The sequence below is a fragment of the Bactrocera neohumeralis genome, unplaced genomic scaffold, assembly GCF_024586455.1.
Source record: "Bactrocera neohumeralis isolate Rockhampton unplaced genomic scaffold, APGP_CSIRO_Bneo_wtdbg2-racon-allhic-juicebox.fasta_v2 cluster09, whole genome shotgun sequence".
Classification (NCBI taxonomy): Eukaryota; Metazoa; Arthropoda; class Insecta; order Diptera; family Tephritidae; genus Bactrocera; species Bactrocera neohumeralis.
In genome coordinates, this window is record NW_026089622.1 from 3,353,046 (window position 1) to 3,363,723 (window position 10,678).

At 38.8% G+C, this 10,678-nt stretch overlaps 1 long non-coding RNA gene across 1 annotated transcript; it reads left to right on the top strand.

The window, feature by feature from the left end:
• Positions 1-216: 216 nt before the first annotated feature.
• On the top strand, positions 217-8,265 carry LOC126764006 (uncharacterized). The gene is made up of 3 exons (XR_007667765.1): positions 217-541; positions 7,822-7,928; positions 7,992-8,265. It is a non-coding gene; the product is annotated as an uncharacterized LOC126764006 (long non-coding RNA).
• The last annotated feature ends 2,413 nt before the right edge of the window (positions 8,266-10,678 follow it).

A 10,678-nucleotide genomic window follows, 5' to 3' on the forward strand; every position in this document is an offset into this window, starting at 1 on the left:
CTTCACTGACTCCCTCTCAGTGAATGGCGAAATGGGAGTTAAACCATCACTCTCTCCCTTTGGTCCGACCCATTCTATCCTTACCACCAAAATGGGGACTAGGTACCCGTTATAACAACAACATCTTTGGTCACATCGTCCTTCTCTTCCGTCGGGGTGTGGGCGCAAATCAGCGATATGTTGGAGAACTTAGCTTTTTTTTTCGTTTGCAGTGGTCGTCGTTAAAAGAATGAATGTAAAGATCTCATTCGTGAGCGTTTAAACATGGCTCTATTTTCCATCAAACGCATCACAGAATATATTATAAAATGTTTTTTTTTATATCATGTAAATACGTACCATTTTTATATTAACAAAAAAAAAAAAAACATCTAGTACCAATGTTTTAGAATACTGTATTACCGTGGATTATGAGATTGCTGAATTATATCTACGTAGGTTAATTTTTAAGCTAAGCCATGAAATCCGTGTAGTAAAGAATTCACTTGTACGATAACCATAATCGAGAACTGTCGTGCCGGTAATCGGCATTTTTTTTAAAGTCGCATAGGCAATTTCGCACGTTTATAGCAAATCGCGCATCCCAGTTAATTTATTACACTTCTCAAAAAAGGTTGAGAGATTTTCAACAGGAGAGAATAAATATGTTTTAATAGAGCAAATAAGTGTATTTTATTAAATCTATAAATAAAAATGAACTGATATAAACGATTAATCTCTTTAAAGAATTTACTGGCATATGATATACTTTAACTAGATGAAAACTAAAACTAAGGTTAACTAAGTTACTACATGCTAGAATATATATTCTTATGCGCCGAACATGGTAGACACATGTATTGGAATAAAGTGCATTTATGATATATATACATATATAGTATATACTATATATGTATATAATATATACGTGTTCCTTTTTAATAAAAAGTTTTTATTTGATTGTATTTACACATTCACATTTCACATGTATTGAAATAAAGTGCATTTATGATATATATTATATATATGTACGTGTTCCTTTTTAATACAAATTTATATTTGATTGTATTTACCACTATTTAAACAATATTAACTATCAATTTTATCGAATATAAATTTTTAATAAGAAATATCGAATACAAACTACATTAAATCAAAAAAAAATATAATATTTTTAAAATACTCATTGTGAAATTGTATTATTTCGAAGGAGAATTGTGGTATTTTTTTAATATTCTTTAGTAATTTTCATTGTTTAACCCTTCTGCACAAATTGAGATTGTACCCCTCATAAACAATGTGTGGGTCAATATGACCCAATAGCAAAAACACGTCAGTATGGTAAAATTATAATTCATTTTTTTTAATCAAAATAAAATTTACAAATTCAAAATTGCGAAGTAAAAAATACGTCAAAATAGCTGCCTTTACACTATGTTGTTTGTATATAAATTTCAAGCATTTATCCCAACGAACTGAATGCTTGTTGGAGTTTTTAGTATGTGGACAATAAAAACACCTTTGTCTCTTACCCAAGAAGTTAAAGGAGAAAAATGGTACTGCATTGATGACAACTCTTTTTGCAGAAGGACCATAGGGCACTCGCTTTCGGCGTGCAATTTGCTGGGTTACCAAAGATGTGGCCAAGTCTACTAAAAATAATCGCCGCTTAAAGTGTTTAGTTCTGATCCATTCGGGATTAAGTTCGGTCCATATAATATATGCGTTATATCCCGAAACATCGACCATATTAGAAAAGAGTGCAACTGGCCATCGTTTCGTTTGGCGTTTACATGTGTACGTTGCTACTAATTGGTCCAGCGCATCAACACCTGCTTTAGTCGCATTATAGTGAAATTTCTGGTTTCTTTTTCTGATCATCCCTAGTCTCTGCCGAATGAGATCATTACAACAACGAATTTGTATTTCTTTGGCATGTAGGTCACAACAGTCACATTTTGTGTGAAAAAGAATTCCGAATAATACTCTGGTTTTTTCTTGACGTCAATAGCTTGGAGGGGAAGAAACTTCTTGTTCTTTCTAACTGTTCCTACTACCGTTATTTTACGTCGAAGCAATTCGACAGCCAAATTGTAGGTTGTAAAAAAGTTGTCACACGGTACGGTATAACCTCTCCCCAAATTGCGTGTGAGATTTATAACTACATTTTCACCTAAAGAAAATATTTTTGTATTGTTTGTTTCACTGCTAATTTTCTCATGTTGATAGTTTTTACCTTGGCTCTTTTCTGGCTGAGTATTTCTGGCCCTTCCTAGATAGACATCCATATTCCATGCGTAGTTGGACTTGGAATCGCAAAAAGCCTATATTTTTATGACATATTTGGCAGGTTTGGAAGGTATGTACTGTCTAAAACAGCATCTTCCACGAAAAGGTACCAGCTGCTCATCGACGGTCACATTTTCATTTGGATTATACATCAGTTTAAGATTTTTGCTCCATTTGTCCCAAATATTTCTCATTGGAGCTAGCTTATCACGTAACCGTCTGGTTTCCCTATCTTCATGGCTATCAAAACGGAGGCATCGTGAAATTTGCATAAATCGTTCAATATGCATAAAAGCGCGGAATATGGGTCTTCCATTTGTTTCATCCCATAAACATCTCAAGCTTTCCCCGTTAGACTTGGAAATACCAGCCATGATCTGCAGCCCAAAGTATGCTTATATATATCAATATCCCACTTACTTTCATATAACTATGATATCAACAATAATATCTAGTGAAATGAATAAATCGAAAGCACTTTTTATGCTAGCAACCAAGGAGCGTGCGTGTTGTGAAGGGCCTGGTTTATTTGAAAGAATGCATTCTTGTCGCGTTCTGCTGCATTGCATTTGTTGAGGATCTTTATACCAAACAATCGTACCATCTTTTGCAGGAAAACATTCATTATTTCCTTGTGTTTCTCTGCTCAGACTTTCAATGCTATCAAAAGAATCTGTATATATATTATATAATCTCGATCTTCATCAGACGCTTTGACTCGTCATCATCATTGACAATTTTTATCTTTTGATAGAATCTATACAAATATGAATACATACCTACATATAATAAAAGAATCGCAATGTTATAAAATTAAATTATTACCTGGTTTCTACTGCATTTTAATTGCGCAGATTTTTACATTCGCATATATGAGCAAAAAAATCTTTTAATGAAATAAATAGCTTGGATAGAATACAGTTATCCCAGAGCAAAACAAAATTCACCAACTACATACATATGTACATATGTACATATGTACATAGCATCAAAAAAATTCAGAAAATAAAGTTCAATCGTTATTAGGCACCGCAAAAATAAAATACGCTTTTTCTGTTTGTCACATTTAAAATGGTCAAAACACAAATTGTTACGCGTACGAAAAGTTTTTAAAAAATTATGTTAAAACGCTGGCTCGTCCTGGAAAAAAAATGTGTACGTACAACTCATCATAAGACTCAGACTGAGGATATCAAAATGGTTTTATAAGCAATTAGCCACATTAAGGCATGGTAATACGCGTTTGTTTCTTAAATTTGGGTCATTTTGACCCAATTTGTGCAGAAGGGCTAATCTTGTATGTCTCCACATAAACGGCTGAACGATATTCGAACTTTTTTGTGGCCGAGCAATGGAAAGTCTGCTCTATCGTTATCGACTGAGGAATCGGGTTCACAATCTCCAGGTGCTATGCTTCACTGCCATTCAGCGGCCTGGAGAAGTGTTCATTTCATAATTTCTGTATGCTCTAGGCATCAGTCACTAGATCACATCTGGGGATTCTACAAGTGTATGCTCCAGCCTTGAACTTTCGGTTAGTTGCCGCATCTTTCCGTAGAATTTTCGATCATTACCCCTGTCAGCCAGCTTGTCGAGCTCTTCGCACCCATGTATTTCGACCTCTTTCTGGTTTTGTCTGCAAATACGTCTCGCTTCCCTCTTCAACTCTCGGTATCTATCCAACATCGCTCATGTTGTGGTCCACCGCGACCTTGCAATGTAGGCTAGTCGCTTTTTAACCACTGCCACACTATAGTCCTCATCGTACCATCTGTTTTTGCGACCTTAACGAGAAATGATTTCGTTTGGAGTCAATGCTAGGACCTCGGAGCATACGCAGGTCTAAAACACTGGAGACGTTTCTTTCGTCTGTCACAACATAATCGCTCTCGTTGGTGGCTTTCGATCCGCAGACAGCCAAGCAGTTAATAAATTTTCTTATCCTGGAATCTAGTACCACAGATAACCATATTTCGGGACTTGGCGAAGTCAATCAGCCTTAACCCCTTTGGGGATGTTTCCTCGTGGAGGCTTCATTTACCGACTGCTGATGTTGAAGATACCTTTTTTGCCCACCCTGACGTTAAAGTCTCCAATCACGATTTTGGCATCGTGGCGGAACAAGCTCTTATACATATGTGCGCTCCAAGTGTTCACAGAAGACATCTTTGGTCACGGTTCCTATGGCAGCCGGTTCTGCGTACCGGAATTGACCCGGATTTCATTTGGCCAAAAGCCGTTATTTCTTCGACCTAACCCCGTCTGGATCGGTGAGTTTTAGAATACGATTGTCGTCACTGGAGCAAAGCCTTATAGTAGGGTTGCTCCGTATCCTCCTGTCTCTTGCTAGTATTGAGACCAACCCGGGTCCGGATATATTTTTCCGCTGCATATGCGCCAAAAGGCTCTATCCAAACTCCACCTCGGTCAGTTATAATACATACAATGGACGGAGCCATATCAAGACCTGCTCAGGCCTTAAGACACATAGGGAGTGAATCATAAGTTACGTGGCCCCATGCTGTCAACGCAATACTGCGACCTTAGTCTCTACGGCTGTGCAACCTAATTCGCGCACTGCGGCGACACTCCACCCGATTGGCCAACCGTGGACCTCTACGGTCCATAGGAGCTTAAATAGACAGCATGACTCCCATTCTGATCTGTCATCCGCCACCCCCCACCACCCTTTATCCCACTCCAATCCTCTTGCGAGCACCACTCAGCAACTCCTGGTTCCTCGCATAGTCTGTTTCGTGGGTTAGGCCGCCATACGCCGGAATGTTACATCAGTCAAGTGCAATTCTTGCACCGGCTGGTGTCACTTCCCGACGTGTTTCGGCCCGCGCACCACATCTAAGTGGAGTGTGTCGTATGTTGCCACGTGCTGCAGGAGTCTGATCCGGCAATCATCAACAATGGCGTAGCCAAATAACACCACAATGCCACAACCCGCTTGGGCGGGGTTTAGCAACTGCAACAATCACCACCTACACGCCACTCCCACACTCCAGGATCACGCACGGACACCCGTGATCATGATCTTTGGCATTCCTGCCTGTCAAACGATCGTAGGAAGATGGAGCTGGCGGAACAAATAAACGATTCCACATTCTGCACATTAAATGACGAAGCCCCCACCAGAATTATGGATACTGGCAAAAGCTTGCCCGACATCACCATTTAAATGGAATCGCGGAAGTCCGCCCGAATTTCCCAGCCGTAGCAGCTTTTAGTTAATAAGCGCAACACCTTACGCCATGCCGGTTCTTCTCATCCCCAAATAAGGGATCTCAATTTGGAGATTCTGCAAATGGTAAATCAACACAAGCGGTCGAAATGGATAGAACACTTGAAGTTCTGAAACCTCTGCACCTACGCCAGTAACCTTTGGACTACTGTCAAGGCTTTGTCTAATCCGAAAAGACATCATGGCCCAGTTGAAATTCAATTCACTGGCCATGCCTCTTCGGACCCGAAGAAGTACGCGCGCTATTTTAGCCGGCAATTCACACTACACCATTTACTTTCACCGATGAGGAGTTGCAGAGTGTCATTAACAAAGCGAAATCATCAAAATCCATTGGCCCTTATGGAACTAACATGCTGATGTGAAAGCACCTAGGCTCGACGGGAGTAAGCTACCTCACCAAGGTCTTCAACCTGTTGCTGACCACTCTTCAAATACGAAATGTGTGGACAATCGGAAGAATGGCAATACTACTGAAACCTAGGAAACGCCAACAAAGGGGATTCCTATCGTCCGATAACTCTCCTCTCTCCAGTGGTGAAGTCACTGAAGACCTTGCTACTCCCGAACTTCACACACCACCTGAGCCTAGCAAACCACCAGCATGGCTTCCGAAAAGGTGCACATCACCATCACAGCACTTAGCGTCATAAACGCTTAGTTAGTTAATGGCCTTAACCGGGCGAGAGGGCGATCCTCGTAGCGTTGGACTTGTCAAAAGCTTTTGACACAGCCAATCACACAGCGCTATTTAAGAACATCGAAAAAACAACGCTCCCTCCATTACTGAGGAGGTGGACCATGAACTACCTGAACGGTCGTCAATCATCCGTACAATTTAGAGGCAAAAAATTCAAAATTGAGAAGAATTAAAGGGTTCCGAGGGTGGTGTCCTCTTCCCGCTACTGTTTAACTTCTACATCTTGAATCTCCCACAGCCACCAGAACGACTTTCCTTAACGTCGTACGCTGCTGATTGCGCGATATGGACGTCGGGCAATGGAATCTATGGTATATGTCCAAAGGTAAATGGCTATCTCTCCAAACTTTCTCGCTGTTTAACCTAACACTCTCCCCCAATAAATCGACCATATTTACTAACTGGACGAAGGTGTATAGACTTGACCTTGATACTGCAGTCGATGGCGTCAAGATTTCGACTGCCAATAATCCCAAAATTTAAGAAGTAACATTTGACAGTCTGTGCTCCTTCATTACTCATACGACCGCGATTATTGTCGAGGTACAGAGCCGCAACAAACTTCTCAAGTCGCGAGCTGGCAGCACATTGGGAAAGGACAAAGAAACGTTGTAGGCAACTTACAAGGCAATCGGCCGGCGGGTTCTACTCCGCACCTATATGGTCGCCTGGATGCAGTAAAACGCAGATAGGGAAGCTTCAGACCTGTCAAAACACTGCACTCCGGACCACGAGGGCATGGATGCCTCTTGACGTCCCCAATCGAACACTTACGTAGTGAGTCCCATATGCTCCCAGTTAAGGAGCATAATGAACTCCTCTCCAAGCAGTTCCTGCTAGGTTGCTTTCGTAGAAATCATTTGTAGGCACCTGCTTGGAATGGAACGGACATTAGACAATACGTCGGCCAAACTTCGGACGAACTAACTTCTGACAAAGACTGATCGTCATTCACAGTGAAGCCATCAACACCTTCACTGACTCCCTCTCAGTGAATGGCGAAATGGGAGTTAAACCATCACTCTCTCCCTTTGGTCCGACCCATTCTATCCTTACCACCAAAATGGGGACTAGGTACCCGTTATAACAACAACATCTTTGGTCACATCGTCCTTCTCTTCCGTCGGGGCGTGGGCGGAAATCAGCGATATGTTGGAGAACTTAGCTTTTTTTTCGTTTGCAGTGGTCGTCGTTAAAAGGATGGTCTCTCAATCGAGGCTATTTTGTTTTTTTCTTTGACGCATAGAGAACTTTCCTCACTTGCGTGAACGTTTAAACATGGCTCTATTTTCCATCAAACGCATCACAGAATATATTATAAAATGTTTTTTTTTATATCATGTAAATACGTACCATTTTTATATTAACAAAAAAAAAAACATCTATTACCAATATTTTAGAATACTCTATTACCGTGGATTATGAGATTGCTGAATTATATCTACGTATACTTACCCCTCTTTTATATATGTACATACTTACCACTAGATTAAGGCGTTAGGTTAATTTTTAAGCTAAGCCATGAAATCCGTGTAGTAAAGAATTCACTTGTACGATAACCATAATCGAGAACGGTCGTGCCGGTAATCGGCATTTTTTTAAGTCGCATATAGCAAATCGGGCATCCCAGTTAATTTATTACACTTCTCAAAAAAGGTTGAGAGATTTTCAACAGGAGAGAATAAATATGTTTTAATATAGCAAATAAGTGTATTTTATTAAATCTATAAATAAAACTGAACCAACTGATATAAACGATTAATCTCTTTATAGAATTTACTGGCATATGATATACTTTAACTAGATGAAAACTAAAACTAAGGTTAACTAAGTTACTACATGCTAGAATATATATTCTTATGCGCCGAACATGGTAGACACATGTATTGGAATAAAGTGCATTTATGATATATATACATATATAGTATATACTATATATATAATATATACGTGTTCCTTTTTAATACAAAGTTTTTATTTGATTGTATTTACACATTCACATTTCACATGTATTGAAATAAAGTGCATTTATGATATATATTATATATATGTACGTGTTCCTTTTTAATACAAATTTATATTTGATTGTATTTACCACGATTTAAACAATATTAACTATCAATTTTATCGAATATAAATTTTTAATAAGAAATAATGTCTATTATGTATGTATGAATACAAACTACATTAAATCAAAAAAAATCTTTTGCGAATAAAATATTTCTGTTGTTAAAATGTACTCATTGTGAAATTGTATTATTTCGAAGGAGAATTGTGGTATTTTTTTAATTTTCTTTAGTAATTTTCATTGTTTAATCTTGTATGTCTCCACATAAACGGCTGCCGGATAAAATCCGGGACATTTACTTTCACCGATGCGGAGGTTCAAAATGTCATCAACAAAGCGAAATCGTCTAAATCCATTGGCCGTGATGGAATCAACATGCTTATGCCAAAGTATCTAGGCTCGACGGGAGTAAGCTACCTCACCAAGATCTTCAACCTGTCGCTGACCACTCTTCAAATACGCGATATGTGGAAAATCGGAAGAGTGGTCACACTACTGAAACCTGGGAAACCCGCGATCAAAGGGGTGTCCTATCGTCCGATAACTCTCCTCTCTCCAGTAGTGAAGCCACTGAAGGCCTTGCTGCTCCCGAACTTCACACACCACCGGAGCCTAGCAAACCACCAGCATGGCTTCCGAAAAGGTGCGTTGGACGTGTGAAAAGCTTTTGACACATTTAATCACACAACGCTACTGCAGGACATCCAACAAACTACGCTCCCTCCAGGACTGCAGAGGTGGACCATGAACTATCTGAGCGGTCATCAATCATCCGTACTGTTTCGAGGAACAAAATTTAAATTGAGAAGACTTAAACAGGGGTTGGTAGGGTGATGTCCTCTTCCCGTTAATGTTTAACTTCGTCGGGCAATGGAATCTATGGCATATGTCCAAAGGTATATGGCTATCTCTCCAAACTTTCTCGCTGAATAACCTAACACTCTCCCCCACTAAATCGACCATATTTACTTACTGGACGAAGGAGTATAGACTTTAAATTAATATTGCAGTCGATGACGTCAAGATTCCGACTGTCAATAACCTTAAGATTTTAGGTGTAACTTTTGATAGTCCGACCGTGATTATCGCCAAGGTACAGAGCCGCAACGAAATCCTCAAGTCGCTAACCGGCTCTACATGGGGAAAGGACAAAGAAACGTTGTTGGCAACTTACAAGGCAATCGGCCGGCCGTCCCTAAATTACTCTGCACATATAGGATGGCGTATGTATCAAAAACCGATTCTACACCTTAATATAAGATTGTAAAAACGCTCCAAATACACTGTCGCTATGGCTATACGACAACTCTATGACAACTCCAATAACATCAAAACGGCGAGTTAGCATAAATATATAAAGTTCATATTTTTACGCAACTTGATATCGATTGCTTAATGTGTATGTATCAAAAAATCGATTCTTTACCTCAACTTAAGATTGTGAAATTGCTCCAAATACACATAATGTGTATGTACCAAAAAATCAATTCTACACCTTAATTTAGGATTGTTAAATTGTTCCAAATACATTGTCGCTATTGCTATAGGACAACTCTATGACAACTCCAATAACATCAAAACGGCGAGTTAGCATAAATATGTAAAGTTCATATTTTTACGCATCTTGATATCGATTGCTTAATGTGTATGTACTAAAAAATCGATTCTACACCTTAATATAAGATTGTGAAATTGCTCCAAATACACTGTCGCTATGGCTATACGACAACTCTATGACAACTCCACTAACATCAAAACGGCTAATTAACAGAAATATGTAAAGTTCATATATTTACGCATCTTGATATCGATTGCTTAATGCGTATGTATCAAAAACCGATTCTACACCTTAATATAAGATTGTAAAAACGCTCCAAATACACTGTCGCTATGGCTATACGACAACTCTATGACAACTCCACTAACATCAAAACGGCTAATTAACAGAAATATGTAAAGTTCATATATTTACGCATCTTGATATCGATTGCTTAATGCGTATGTATCAAAAACCGATTCTACACCTTAATATAAGATTGTAAAAACGCTCCAAATACACTGTCGCTAAAGCTATACGACAACTCTATGACAACTCCAATAACATCAAAACGGCTAATTAGCATAAATATGTAAAGTTCATATTTTTACGCAACTTGATATCGATTGCTTAATGTGTATGTACTAAAAAATCGATTCTACACCTTAATATAAGATTGTGAAATTGCTCCAAATACACTGTCGCTATGGCTATACGACAACTCTATGACAACTCCAATAACATCAAAACGGCGAGTTAGCATAAATATGTAAAGTTCATATTTTTACGCAACTTGATATCGATTGCTTAATGCGCATGTATCAAAAAATCGATTCTGCACCTTAATATAAGATT